The sequence below is a fragment of the Gigantopelta aegis genome, chromosome 13, assembly GCF_016097555.1.
Source record: "Gigantopelta aegis isolate Gae_Host chromosome 13, Gae_host_genome, whole genome shotgun sequence".
NCBI lineage: Eukaryota > Metazoa > Mollusca > Gastropoda > Neomphalida > Peltospiridae > Gigantopelta > Gigantopelta aegis.
In genome coordinates, this window is record NC_054711.1 from 23,628,476 (window position 1) to 23,643,539 (window position 15,064).

Consider the following 15,064-nt stretch of genomic DNA (forward strand, 5'->3'; position numbering starts at 1 on the left):
GGTTTGACACTAAAATGGTCTTCCTAAGGGTTATATTTCCGGAGATACAACATTCCAATGATGAACTGGCGGCCATTTTGAAAATAGCTGCCATCTTGTTTGGACTAACTTTAGAAAAGGCCATCTTATATTTTCATGCACTCTTCGTCCTTAAGATTATTTTTATACTTATTAATTATCAAACACTAAACCATCAAAACTGTCATTTTAGTTTATTAATAGACAATTTATTATATATTTCAATGCAAAAAGACGGTATTTTAGTCGACCTTTTTGAACATTTGTGGTCTTTTTTATCTGATTCAACAAAAAAAATATTTTAAAGAAGTTATTCACCTTGAAAACCAGAGTTTTGACACTAAAATTGTCTTTCTAAGGGCTATATGTCATGATATATAAAACTCTAATAATAAACTGGCGACCATTTTGAAAATAACCGCATTCTTGTTTGGACTAACTTTAAAAATTGTCATCTTATATTTTTATGAACTTTACATCCCTAATATTAATTTCATACTTATATATTATGAAAACCTAAGTTACAACACCAAAGCTGTCTTTCTTTTTTTACTAATGCATAATTTATTATAGCTTTTAATGCAAAACCAGAGATCTGACACTAAAATCCTCTTCCTAAAGGGTTATATTTAAGGATATATAAAATTCTAATAATATACTAGCTGCTATTTTGAAATGGCCGCCATCTTGTTCGCACAACTTTAGAAAATGTCATCTTATATTTTCATGAACTGCACAACCCACAGAACAGAACTTTATTCACTCAGAACACCAAACGGTGTTACATTGAGGTGTTTACAAACATATATATATATACACAATACAATGGCGTATATACCCACAAATACCCACAGATCATGTTTAGCCACAGTGACAAATGTTATCCTTCCAAATCCGGTTGCTAAAATAAATAAGGCCCTTTTTCAGTGAAGTTCGTTTGGATGTTGATTCAAAGTGGAAAGAAATGATGTCAATAAAACGTTGGGGGGGGGGGGGGGGGGGGGGGGGGGTGTCAGATAGATAAATTTGTAAATGGCTCATTTACTCTTTTATCATATAACTACCGCTAATAAATGGTATATATGATAATTTGTAGTTATTGTATTATGACTATAAAATATTAGCATTTATGGAGGTTATAGTTTTAAAAAACGAGAGCAAAATGAATAATTTATATTTTAAAGAAATGGCAACGATATTATAAATACTAATTACATTGTTAAAGGACATGTAGACCTGTTATAAACATTGGTATGAGTATCTGCCATTCGCCAATTTCATAGCTTAAAGGGATAGGTCTAAGTTCACAGCCAAATAAGCACTGAAAGTTTACGTATTAGTTACATGTACCTCATTCCTTACGAGCGATTATTTTAGTTAGACCACGGTTTTTACAGCCTTTGAGTGGCGGTTGTAATGATCGAGGCCATTGACTCAAAGGTCGTAAAACACGTGGTCTAACGAAACAGGTTTTGAATGACGGATGAGGTAGTTCTATTGTATTACCTCACGCCCTATTATCCTATAAAAAGATGAGACAGCACATGTCCATAAAAGAATATCGGCCTCCCCTACCCAAACCCCCAATACTTGCTGCTGGTAATAACTTGGTACTTGGTACTTGGTGATGCCTCGACCAGAAGCGGCCAGGCAACCTAGGGAGACACCACAGCATCGTAGAGGTCTAAAGTTAACGAGCTACTCTCGATTCACTAATATCAAAACCTATATTACTCGGCCATTTACCTTTCGACCGACCGTTCAAAATTGCGCCAAATTCCCTCAATCAAAATTGCGCACCCTTTACTCTTTGGTATTTAACCGCTCCATTCAAATTCCATAGCACCACCACCACCCCCACCCGCCTGCTACCGATTTGATCGGGCTGCTGGTGCTCCCTTGCACCTGCCAGTGCAGGCGGTCCCTCCTCTCCCCTCCCCCCACCTTTTCTGTCATGGACGGAGGAGCCGGCCAAGGCCGGCTCTTGTGCCCACGACAGGCGTGCTTGTTCTGAATGTGCACGTAAAACCCTATGACATGACATGACATGACATGTCCAGGCCAGTTACCGTAGGTCGTCCCTGCTTCACTTTTTCCCTCCCGTTATAACCGCCGTGGAATGGAACGACGTACGGCGGCTATTGTGTGTTTTGCGTGTGTGTGTGTATATATATATATATATATATATATATATATATATATATACTGAGAGGCATAAATAACGCATTTACTAAGTACAGAATATATATGGCAATTTCAAATTTAGATGTTATATATTAACTCGCTATTGCAAGAAATCGTGTTCTTTGTCAAGTTATCATCGAATAATAGAATTTGAAATGTCGTGCAATGATCGTGTTCGTAAGTTCGGCGTTGATCATTCCAATAGCAAAATGTCATTAATTACACATGCCTAGTCTTTGTTTCAAAGATGAGCAGTTGGAAATTATTTCTGTTGAAACATTTGCATGTTAGTCATTTTTAATGGTCAGGTCTGCTTTCACAGTTCTATTCATCACTGAAACCAATAATTGTTAATTTCTTTATATACAGATATATAGACAGATGATTGGTCAATATAAAAATGTGAACGCAACGCAGACGCAAGTAGGCGCACACGTGCGTTTTTAGACGGATGCGGCAGGAGACGGATGCGTTTGTGCGTCATCAATCAAACATGATTGATATTTGAAAAATCGACTCAGCGCTAAAAAATGCAACGCAGAAAGGGTCGCACACGATGCGTTTTTACTGCGTTCGTACGGATGTGTTTTTTAACGCAAGACGCATGCGTTAAAAAACGCTCGTCTGCGCCGGGCATTACGAATACATAATTTGTCATCATGTTTAAATATATGACATAATATTTATGTAAGAAAATATTCAGCGAAATATCCATTACGTTATCTATGCCTCTCAGTTTATATAAGACTTGTATATACAACACAACACAATAGCCGCCGTACGTCGTCCACTGACTCGTTCCATTCCTTGGTGTTTACAAAACCCCCACCTAACTAAAACCCCACAAAACTCCAACCAGGACCCGAATGCCCGCGAACGACACCTGATTGTACTTCAATAATATCCACATTCAATTTTAATAGAAATTAATTGAAAATAAAAATCATTGGTTTGCTATCCAGTAATCACGAAATCTACACAAAACTAATAATAAAACGCGCGCGCGCACTTTTAACCTATTAGGGAATCAATCAACAATGTTTCAAACAGGTACGTTATGTAAAATGATTACATAATTGAATATATACTTATTTTCGCTAATTCCATATTTCCGCTTTACCAAAAGGAGGAAATTTGTTATTACTGAAAACTGGTAACTAAAGTACTGTCGGAAATAGAATAAAAATATTTTCGTCGATTATTTCTTACATATCAAACAGACAAATAAATATTTTGTAAATACCTATTTAATAATAGTCTACCTAATTGAGTATTTCCTTGTTTTGGCTCTCATTGATGGTACAAGGTGGTGTTTATTCTTGAAATTAAAAGAAAGATATCAGTAAACAGGTGATTTGTGCACTTTATTGGAACAGACTATAACAAATTTCGCTCACCACGTGTCAATTTCATTGCTGTTACAATATGTGAGGCACCTTTTCTGATGACGGCGTTTACCCCTATTCCTCTCCAAAACAATTGTAGACATTTATAAGTAACTTTTGAGCAAAACTGTCAAGAACCATTCTGAGTTTGTGATCTACTATACCGGTATTAAAGGAAGGAAGGAAGGAAATGTTTTATTTAACGACGCACTTAATACATTTTATTTACGGTTATATGGCGTCGGACATATGGTTAAGGACTATGTAGGTATTGAGAGAGGAAACCTGCTGTCGTCACTTCATGGGCTACTCTTTTCGATGCACCATCCCACAGACAGGGTAGTACATACCACGGCCTTTGTTACACCAGTTGTGGAGCACTGCCTGGAACGAGAAATAGCCCAATGGGTCCACCAACGGGGATCGATCCCAGACCGACCGCGCATCAAGCGAACTCTTTACCACTGGGTTACGTCCCGCCCCTCGGTATTAAAGGTGCTATCTCAAAGTTGCATAATGACAGCTATTGTAAATCATGTTTTTATTAAATTTTGCTTTAACATTTAAAGACTACACCTTTCACTATATGCTTATAAATGATTATAGGAAATACTTTTATTTACTAGTAGAAAAAATATTTTTATCGGAGAATCTTTATCACAAACAGAAAGAAATGTTTTATTTAACGGAGCACTCAACACATTTTATTTACGGTTATATGGCGTCAGACATATGGTTAAGGACCACACAGATTTTGAGAGGAAACCCGCTGTAGCCACTACATGGGCTACTCTTTCCGATTAGCAGCAAGGGATCTTTTATTTGCGCTTCCCACAGGCAGGATAGCACAAACCATGGCCTTTGTTGAACCAGTTATGGATCACTGGTCGGTGCAAGTGGTTTACACCTACCCACTGAGTCTTGCGGAGCACTCACTCAGGGTTTGGAGTTGGTATCTGGATTAAAAATTCCATGCCTCGACTGGGATCCGAACCCAGTACCTACCAGCTTGTAGACCGATGGCCTAACCACGACGCCACCGAGGCCGATCCTTATCACAAACAGATGCTCACATATAATTGATATAACATATAACTGATATAGCACCTTTAAGTGGTTGCAATATTGTGTAAATTTCTAATGTACATATAGTGAATTTATATTCACTAAATATGCTGGTCGTGATTAATAATTTATGCTGCAATTCAAAATAATAAGTTAATTTGCAGTTTTAAATTAAAAGTTTGTTTAAGGGTAAATGAAATTGACACATATCATCAAAATGTGTTATAGTCTTTTCCAATAAAGGTCACAAATCTCCTGTTTACTGACATCTTTATTTTAATTTCAAGTGTAAATACCACCTTGTACATCAATGAGAGCCCAATCAAGTAAATGCTAAATTAGAAATAGGTATTTACAAAATATTTACTTTCAAGTTTAATATGAAAGAAATAATTGACGAAAATCATTTTTATTCTATTTCTGACAATACTTTAGTCAGTTATATATATATATGTATCATTACGTAGCTATTCAAAAAGCATTGTTTATTTAACCAGGAATGAACGACTTGCAAAACTCGTTTTGTTTGAGAAAATATTATTTCTCATACGAAATGATAGCTCACGAAAAAAGCGGAAAATATCCTCCTGTTATTCTGTTCTGTTCCGGTTCGGGATTTACCAACACCCTTTCAAAGTCCCTCCTGGCCCGGACTTAGTCATTAGCGAAAGTCAGAGATTAAGCCCGTGGCAGGCGTGCGTGAAGCTTCAGTGGTAAAAAATTTACCTGACCTGACCTTTCAGACTGTGGTATTGAATGCAAATAATGCGTTTTGTGTTTACATGCATGTCACCATTATTTGCAATAATTTTAAAAATAACTTTGTGCAACTGTTTTTCAGATTCACATCAATGCTGTTATGCTGATGAATGACACCGAGTTGGAAGAGTACGTACCCGCGTTTGGTGACCGAATTCATGTTTTGTTCGATGGTTTAAGGAAGGGAATGAACTTTGGTCATGGAGACAGTAGATCAGTTGATTTTAATAATGGAAAACGAACAAGAAGTCAAATTTTAAGAGGAAATACAAATGCAACGAAACTTACCAGGAAACTTGAATTAGGATGGATAGATAATGGCAAGCAAGTTCGGAGCGTGAATGGACGGAGTAGCCAAAGAGTGGAAATCTCAAGAGAATCGAAAAAAGAAGATATTTTGGCCATGAAAATATATTTATTCTTCCACCAAGGGAAATCAAAGGAAGATCTATCAGTTGCTTCAATGATTGTACTACCAGCAGAGCAAACTACTTCAAGCCCCCAAGACTTGATTGCTTCAGAGGATCCTACCTTGGTGGATGATGCTGAAATGTGTTCAGGCATTCGATCACCAGAGACACCTTCACCAAGAGGACAAACCCCGCCTCCTGCTGATGTGGAATCACCAATATCTTTAAGTGTACACCGTGTGAAAATCAAGGATCTCATTTCTCATTTTAAAAACCCTGCCGTTATAGAGACGCAAATACAATTTATGTTTGTGAACGAAGAAGGTGCTGACCAATCAGGTGTTTATAGAGATGCATATTCCTTTTTCTAGGTGGAATTTTTCTCACGAAGTGCCGAAGGAGAAGATGCTTAGAGTACCAGCATTAAATGCACACTGGCAGGCTGATGAATGGACAGCAGTAGGAAGAATTCTACTCAAGGGGTTCTTGGATCATAATATTTTTCCGCTTCAACTAGCTCCAGCATTTACAAATGCAGTTGTAATTGGCAAACACTCGATTTCACCAGGAACACTGATTGAACCCTTTTTGCTATACCTTAACAAACCAGACCGAGATTTGGTCACATCAGCCATCGATGGGTCTCTTTCAAAAGATGACACCGAGGAGCTAATTGGCGTATTGGATAGATTAGGATGTAAGCATATCCCAAGTCAAAATATGACGCAAGGCACTTTCCTCCAGATTGCTCACAAAAATTGATTCAAAAGCCAAAATAGCAGAAGTATCTAGTTTCAGAGTTAAGCTTGTGGAACAAATCCCAAATATGCGAGCCATGGAAACAATGTATGAAGAAAAAACACCGACTGTTCGAAAAGTGTTCGGGCAAACCCAGCAACACAAGCTGAAAACGAAAGTTTGAAGTTCTTTCAACAGTATATTAAGTCGCAACAAAACCTCACTGCTTTGCGAAAACTTCTGCGGTTTCTTACGGGAACAGATGTAATATGCATTGAAAAGATAAGACATCAGTTTCTCGACACTGGATGGTTTATCAAGACATCGCGTTGCTCACACGTGTGGACCTTGTCTTGAACTGCCATCAATCATACCCTGAAGTGAGATGCGAATTTAATAACATTTTGAATAACCCATCTTGTATGGAAATGGATATAGCCTAAAATAAAATGTGTTGGAACATGTTTTTTCATTTGAACTTTGATATTATGACTACAAAATGCCTTTGGTGACTAAAAGTAAAAATCAGTTATATGTTTTGTTACTGGGCTATGTTGCAGGCTCGATGCAGGATACGCTTTTATTTAATTTAATTATTGCTATATCATTTAAAATACTTTTTCATGTACCAATATATCATTCACTTGTTTCTAAATTGAAAAAATTATGGATAGGTAGTATTGTACATTGGGGGTGGGAGGTAGCCCAGTGGTACAGCGTTCGCTCGATGCGTGGTCGGTGTGGGATCGATCCCCGTCGGTGGGCCCATTGGGCTATTTCTCGCTCCAGCCAGTGCAAAGACCGTGGTATGTACTACCCTGTATGTGGGATGATGCATATAAAAGATCCCTTGCTGCTAATCGAAAAGAGTAGCCCATGAGGTGACGACAGGTGGTTTCCTCTCAATATCTGTGTGGTCCTTAACCATATGTCTGACGCCATATAACCGTAAATAAAATGAGTTGAGTGCGTCGTTAAATAAAACACGTTTTTCTTTTTTATTGTACATTGGTTTAATTATGGAGAGATGCTTCTAGGATTTAACAGTCGCATTTATGTTAACCGATGTGCGTTGAACTTTAGCCCATCACTGTTTATATGGGTGTCATATTGCATAGGACATTGAAGTGATTTTAACTCTGCTTATAACTTGTGTTAAGTATGTGACGGTATTTGTTTGCTTACGTGGTTTGACATAAGGAATGTATATTTTTACTTCTGCTGAATGTTACCGATTTGGGTTGATCTATCATATTACGCGTCCTACACCATGTTCAATAATAATGATAATACATAGATCGTACGTTTAGTGTTCTTTTCTACATACCATGTTGGATACAGATTACAGAATTCCACTGATGTTAAATTACTGATGTACTCTTGATTTTTGATTCTACACCACTTTCAATGTAGAATTTTAGTTACTTTTAATTTAAGCTTGGCTGGTAATATTATCAATATTTTGTTGGACTGATTAACACGAGTTCGTTGTATATTTCCAAATTACTTTTTTTTTCGAGATTGTTCAAATACGATACTCATTTATAATCCGTCTCAGCATTACAAAAATGTGTTTTCTTAATAATTCGGTTTTACTTGACATAAAGCAAAATATATACACTATTTCTGTGTTGGGGTTAAACAATAATGGTTAACAAATTAATAACAATATAATACTTACAAATAATCTAAAAATACAACTCGTGGCGTTTGGATTGCTATCAGTTATCCGTCTTAGCAATTGGAGATAACTAAAATTAATGGAATGTAGTCATCTCCCCTTGCTATGACGTATAACTGATGAGCGCTATGAGTTGTAATTTCAGATTATTTTTAAATATTATATTGTTATTAATTTGTTAACAGTTGTTTTTGTTTTTTCAATCACAATATCGGAATACATCTTATGATACCCCATCCCCTCAAGATCGTTACGTAATTGTTGAAAACACACACACACACACACACACACACACATACTACTACTACTACTACTACTACTATTACTGTACTAATTCATAAAAATATACTACTCAAAAGAATTTAAGGGTCAAAAATTTATAACCAAATAAGTTTCAGAGTGTATTAGATTGATGATGTAAACTACACCAATTTTTTTATTTATTGTTCCATATTTACAAAAAACCCCACAAATAAACGTCACTGTATACAAGAAAGTCACATGACATGCTGTCAAAGTTGAAGGTTGTCAAACATGGATTTTACACATTAGAACATTCGTTTAATAGTGTGTGAATCCACCCCTGGCGCGAATACACTCGACACATCGTTGCCTCATGCTGTTGATCAGACGTTTGAAGAACTCTTGGGGAATGGCCTGCCACTCTGCCATAAGAAGTTGACCCAGATCATGAAGGTTGGCCGGAGGGGCATGGTTATCCCGAACTCTCCTGCTGCCTAATTCGTCCCAGGCGTTCTCTTTTGGGGCCAAGTCAGGCGAATATGCTGGCCAATCCATCCTGGCGATACCTTGTTGTCTGAGAAAGTCCGTTACCACCCTGGCGCGGTGGGGTCTGGCATTGTCATCCTGCAGAACTGCCCCGCCGCCAATCTGCTGAAGGCCTGGGAGAACCAACGGCCGGATAATCTCATTCAGATAGCGGATTCCATTCAGATTGCCATCCACCACATAGAGGGGGGTCCTGTGGTGGATAGAGATGCCGCCCCACACCATGACGCTGCCACCACCGAACCGGTGACGTTGTCTAACGTTAACGTCAGCGAAGCGCTCCCCAGGACATCTGTAGACACGAACCCGACCGTCGTTGAACTGGAGATTAAACATGGACTCATCAGTGAACATCACTCGACCCCACTGAACACGTTGCCACCGCAGATGAAGCGTGCACCAGTGACGTCTGGCCGTTCTGTGACGTGGTAGGAGTGGTGGTCGAACAGCCTGGCGACGGCAGCGTAGATTATTGGCTCTCAGACGATTGCGTATGGTTTGATCAGACACTCGAGTTCTTGTCGCAGTCCGCAGATTGTCACGTAATCGGCGTGCAGTGGTTGTGCGTTGACGTAGAGCCATATTGGTGATGTAGCGGTCCTCTCTATTTGTTGTGCTTCGGGGTCTTCCCGAACGTGGACGATTTCGAATAGAATTCGTTGCTTGGTACCGTTGCCACAGTCGGCCAACGACACTCTGACTGACACCAAGTCTCAGAGCAACATTTCTTTACGTATTGCCATCCTGAAGCCAAGCAATAGCCCTTCCTCGATCTTCGATAGTCAGTTGAAGTCGTACCATTGTCGAATTTGGAGTGTGCACCGTACACGAACGCAAGCTCCAATTATACGGAAATTCAGCATTGGGAACATGGAATACACGTGCAAAGCGTGCAAATGAAGCGCTTTGTGAAAAAGCAAATTATGGGCACTTAGCAGACCTTTCGCTTTCGCCCTAATTTACGTGCAAATGTAAGCATGTTTTCGCCATTAGAACTAGTCGACAGTGTCAATGACAGTGGATTTTAATTCATTTATGGGTTGCTTAGACCCACTTTCGTCAAAATGGAACAATACCATGCGTGACATTATGGTCTAGCTAATATAATTGACATTCAGAAAATAATGTCGAAAATATCGTCTGACCCTTAAATTCTTTTGAGTAGTATAAAATAATCACATTAAATTAGGGCAGTGACCCCAATATTCGACTAGTACCCAGTATTCGACCAGTATATTTAATTAATTACCATACTCGTTTAAACTGAATAGTATATAGATTTTAACAAAGTATTTTGAACACACGCGACAGGGTGAACATTCTTTCTTCCGGAAACTCAATAGCAGATGATAACCATGTGAATGAACGTAAGTATATTATAGTCATCGGCTATAGTGATAATATGAACGTCGGCCATTGTTATAGCATGCTATTACACCTTCCAACATCCCGTGAACATTTGCAATACTTTTAATCCATTTGAAATCTTTGAAAATGTGTTTAATGTTTTTATTTATAATCAAATGGAGCTGGTAATGCAATGTGACCTCAGTCATTATAATTTCGATCACGTGACCACGTGATCAAATAATGACATAATATGATAGAGAGGGTTGACCCAGTATTCGACCAATAGGAAAGCTTGAGGATACATTACCAAAATAAACTCCCAAGAACCACAAATTTACTACGTACTTTTGTCTTTTGGTGCTGTTTGTCAGGACTTGTACAATTATGTTTTCTTTTATTTTCAGTCTAATATCATTATTTGTAAATTGAGATAGGATCAAAGAAACTGTTCATCAGAAAGTAATTGTGCATGTGTGAATGTGTATATAAGCATGTGCGTGCGTGCGTGCGCGCGTGCGCAAATGCATGAATATGTGTTGCAGTTGTTAAAATCAACACTTTTTGGATTTAGTTGTTTGATATATGCTGCATTTACTATAAAATAAACTTATTATGGTCGGTGCAAGTGGTTTACACCTACCCATTGAGCCTTGCGGAACACTCACTCAGGGTTTGGAGTCGGTATCTGGATTAAAAAGCCCATGCCTCGACTGGGATCCGAACCCATTAGCTACCAGCCTGAAGACCGATGGCCTAACCACGACGCCACCGAGGCCGGTCTTTCATAAGAGGCAATACATAGCACATACTCAGGCGCGTGCGCAGGGCGGGGGTTGGGGGTTGGGAGTCGAACCCCCCGCTCAAGGCGAAAAAAAATTTCATGACCCCCCGCCACGGGCTTCGCCAGACACCTCGACCCCCCCCCCCCCCCCCGCAAAATTTCCTGCGCACGCCCCTGATACTTTTGTCGTATCCTTTCGATAACACCTCAAATGTATCCTTCAAATTCAAAATGTCATGAATAATCTGTAATTGTTTGGTTTAATGATGTAATTAAATCCAAATTCATCCAAAGCGGTATTAGCCAACTCTTCCATGTTGTAACGTCGCTTGGTATGAGACGGCCGCTGTAAGCGGAATCGTCCAGTGGGCGATCACGTGATCTACGTCACGACATTAAACATGATTAAAGTCCGAACCAAAATGTTAACAACTACGCTCTCCTACCTTTATTTTTCGTTAGATTTTACTCATATTTTGTCCTGACAGAAATCTAGGAAAAACCATTGCAATGACACAGATTCCACATACTAGATGATAACCATGTCACCAATATCGACTTCGCTGAGATCGCATAGGGCAAAAAGCATGTAATTTTGTGCTGGCTGCCATTTTGACTTTTTATGGAATATTCTCCAAGAGGGGTGAAAGGATATGACTTAATAATATATATGCTTGTGGTGTCCTAACAAAAAATGTCTTTGTCTGTGTTTCTTGTTTATGGAATCTTAAAAACTATATACATTATAAATTATGATTTTCCATCATGTATGTATTTCCATGTTCTACCTGGCTTATTCCCCCCCCCCCCCCCCCCCCCATGCTACATGCACATGTAAGTGACTAACATTAATATCAAACCAGTGTTTTATTAATTTGTCTTTTAGGAAATTGATGGCACGAAAGGCTGCTTGGAAGATGTTTTTTTGTAACAAACCAGACAAGTGGATGGAGGCTGTTAGGTAGGCAGTAAAACAATCATTTATATTTGTATAGTTCGCAAACCAACAATAATACAGTCAACTCAGCATAGGTTGCCTGTTGGAAGGTTTCAAACCAGTTTTATTGTTTGCAAGTGTGAATAGTGTGGCCAGAGGAATTAACAGTTACGGTCATGAATAATTAATTATTAAGCTAAAAAATTAACATTTAGGGTCATGAATAATTAATTATTAACCTAAAAAAAAAAAAAAGTGTTATTGGGTGACTTTGTAGTTGTGTTGTATACTGTACGCATACATTTTGAATATACTAACTATATGTACCACAGATTTATTCACGATATTTTGCTATGGTTCAATGTCCGAGGGACTTGGAAAAATTAGTGCGATGTATTTTCAGGCCAGGGATGATGCAGTATAGTATACTACGGTTAAATTACTTTATTAGAACAGACATAATTTTATATACAGGTATATATATATATATATATAGTCAAACCTGTATATAACGGCCACCCAAGGACCTGACAAAAGTGGCTGTTATAGACAGGTGACCCTTATATACAAACCTGTATATAACGGCCACCCAGGACCTGACAAAAGTGGCTGTTGTAGACAGGTGACCCTTATATACAGGTTCAAAATTAGAACCCATACAGGGCTCGAACTTAACGGCGACAACGACAGCAATTGCCGTCGATGACATATAAACTGCCGTCGGTTTGGAGCGTCACCGATGGCACTTTTGTGCCGTCAGATAAAAATTACTGCCATCGGTAAATCGGTAAAGGTCCTGACCGACAGCAAAATGTATAAACGTGTATGAACATTATCTGCCAGTATTTAACACAGATGTTTGGGTCTTGGTTGGAGTTAATGGGTGTTTAGTTAGTACCACGCGATGGAACTATACTTAGTCATGTGCGTACCATGTGTTATTGTATAATATATGTTCTCACTGCATTATGCCACCCCTTTTGACGTTTGGCAGCCCCATTTGTTGTTTCTGCACCCCTCTTTATTTTTCGGTATCTCTGTTATAATTTACAGCACCCAGCTCCAATGCACATTTTTTTGCATACCAAACTACATCGATCAGTCTGCACACTGAACATCAAAGTAAACAAGCCTCGTTGTACGTAAGTGCAACTGATGAAAAACTTTAGTAGCTTACAGCAGTTACTGTAACGTAATTTAACACTATTTTTTAACAGCCTCTGTTGTGTCCCATACCAGTATCCATTTGTATGTTTGATACACAAATAAAAGTTATATTTTATTTTAGCAATGAAAACATTTATTTTTATTGTTTCGGCAATCTCTGACTGAACACCCCCCCCCCCCCACCCCTTATTTTGTGCCAACTTTGTCACGCGATCAGAATGGTCATTCTGTCTTTTGTGTCCACTAACTTGAGTCATTTGTTTATTCAGCAATTCCTTATAAAATATTAGAAACGTTTAGTTTTAGTTTGTTTTTGTTTTTTTTTGGGTTTTTTTTTTTGGGGGGGGGGGGATATCACCACTTATAAAAACGGAAGTGGTAGTGTTCATTATTAAAATCATTTATCTTGGGTGCCAAATAAAATATACACTGCCTTTACAAAAACAAAACTACTTTTATCAGCTGGCAATATCAATGTGAACGATTCACTCGATGAAGATGGAAATAAAAAAACCCCATAAAAATATTATCCCAAGGTACGGGATCGCTTTAAAAAATCTCTTTATTATTTTTCAGACATCTTAAAATCTTTATTAAAGTAATGATATTAAAGCTTTGATTGGATTAGCAAAACGAATACCCGTGAATTTCAGACCGGACACTCCATTTTAACTGAACCAGGGTTAGCTCTGGGTGAGCAAAACATTTCGCCAAATTATCTGTTAAACTTCACAAATTGCAGAAATCAACAGATATTTTCTTTAAAATGTGAATTATTACATGAAATTATTTCGCCAACTGTTTTAAAAATTTGTAATTGGCGAATTTGGCGAGTGCCAGAGCTAGCCCTGTGAACTACATTTTAACTAACAGTAACAGTGCACACAAAAGATAAGGTAGCTTGTACATTGTACAAACGTTTTAGTACCAGATACCAAGGGCAAAATAAGGGATGGGTATTTCCTCAAAGTCGACCAATACACAATGATATACGGTAACCAAACGTTTCTTCTTTTTCTTTTTGTTTTGCTTTTCAGTTTTTTTTGTTTGTTTGTTTGTTTTTTTAATTTTAATGGTGGGGTGGGTTGGGGCTGTGCAACCATCCTCCTTTAATTTTCACCCAGCAAGATACTATATAGGTACAATTTAATGTCACCCTTGGAACACTTTTCATGTCATATCATCACCGAAAACTTGAGCGACTTCGTCTCATAAACACCAGGTTCCATTAAATGTTATCTTATACTAGTAGTCCATGATTCCATTTATAATAAATTCTTGTTTATTGAAGTTTATTGACATACATTGAAGAAATCCCATGCCTCAACTGGGATCCGAACCCATTACCTACCAGCCTGTAGACCGATGGCCTAACCACGACGTCACCGAGGCCGGTAGTAATGCAAGAGAATACACAAATAATACTTCACTAACAGTCGGACCTGTTATCACACTTACAAATAATCCACCTGGTAATTTAAAATTAGCACTGAGTTATCTCCCATGTACATATATTTCAGGTTGCTACAGTGGATGATCGATGAATTGTCTCCCATTAATTTGCAGATCGAATCGACTGTGGTGCTGGGAAGTTTGTCTAAAGGAACTGATGAGAACATTAACGCCATTGTAGATGCTGGATGTGTATCAGTCTTGTTGAAAGGTTAGTAGTAGTCCAGAAATAAAACTCTTTGTCACAGATTGAGGTTTAAAGGAATGCTAAAGCAAGGCCTTTGGATTGGTATGCATATACCGTATTTGACCTGAAATAAGCCCAGGGGGCCAGGACAACTCATTGTG

General features: G+C 38.2%; 1 protein-coding gene across 3 annotated transcripts in view; it reads left to right on the forward strand.

The window, feature by feature from the left end:
• Nucleotides 1-13,942: 13,942 nt before the first annotated feature.
• LOC121387405 (armadillo repeat-containing protein 8-like) overlaps nt 13,943-15,064 on the forward strand; it is a 58,062-nt gene continuing 56,940 nt past the window's right edge. The window contains exon 1 of one of the 3 annotated variants that reach the window (XR_005959809.1): nt 13,943-14,927. The gene's annotated coding sequence lies outside the window, so the exon portion shown is untranslated. The remainder of the gene's footprint in view (nt 14,928-15,064) is intronic. The other 2 variants (XR_005959810.1, XR_005959808.1) reach the window with 2 other exon arrangements.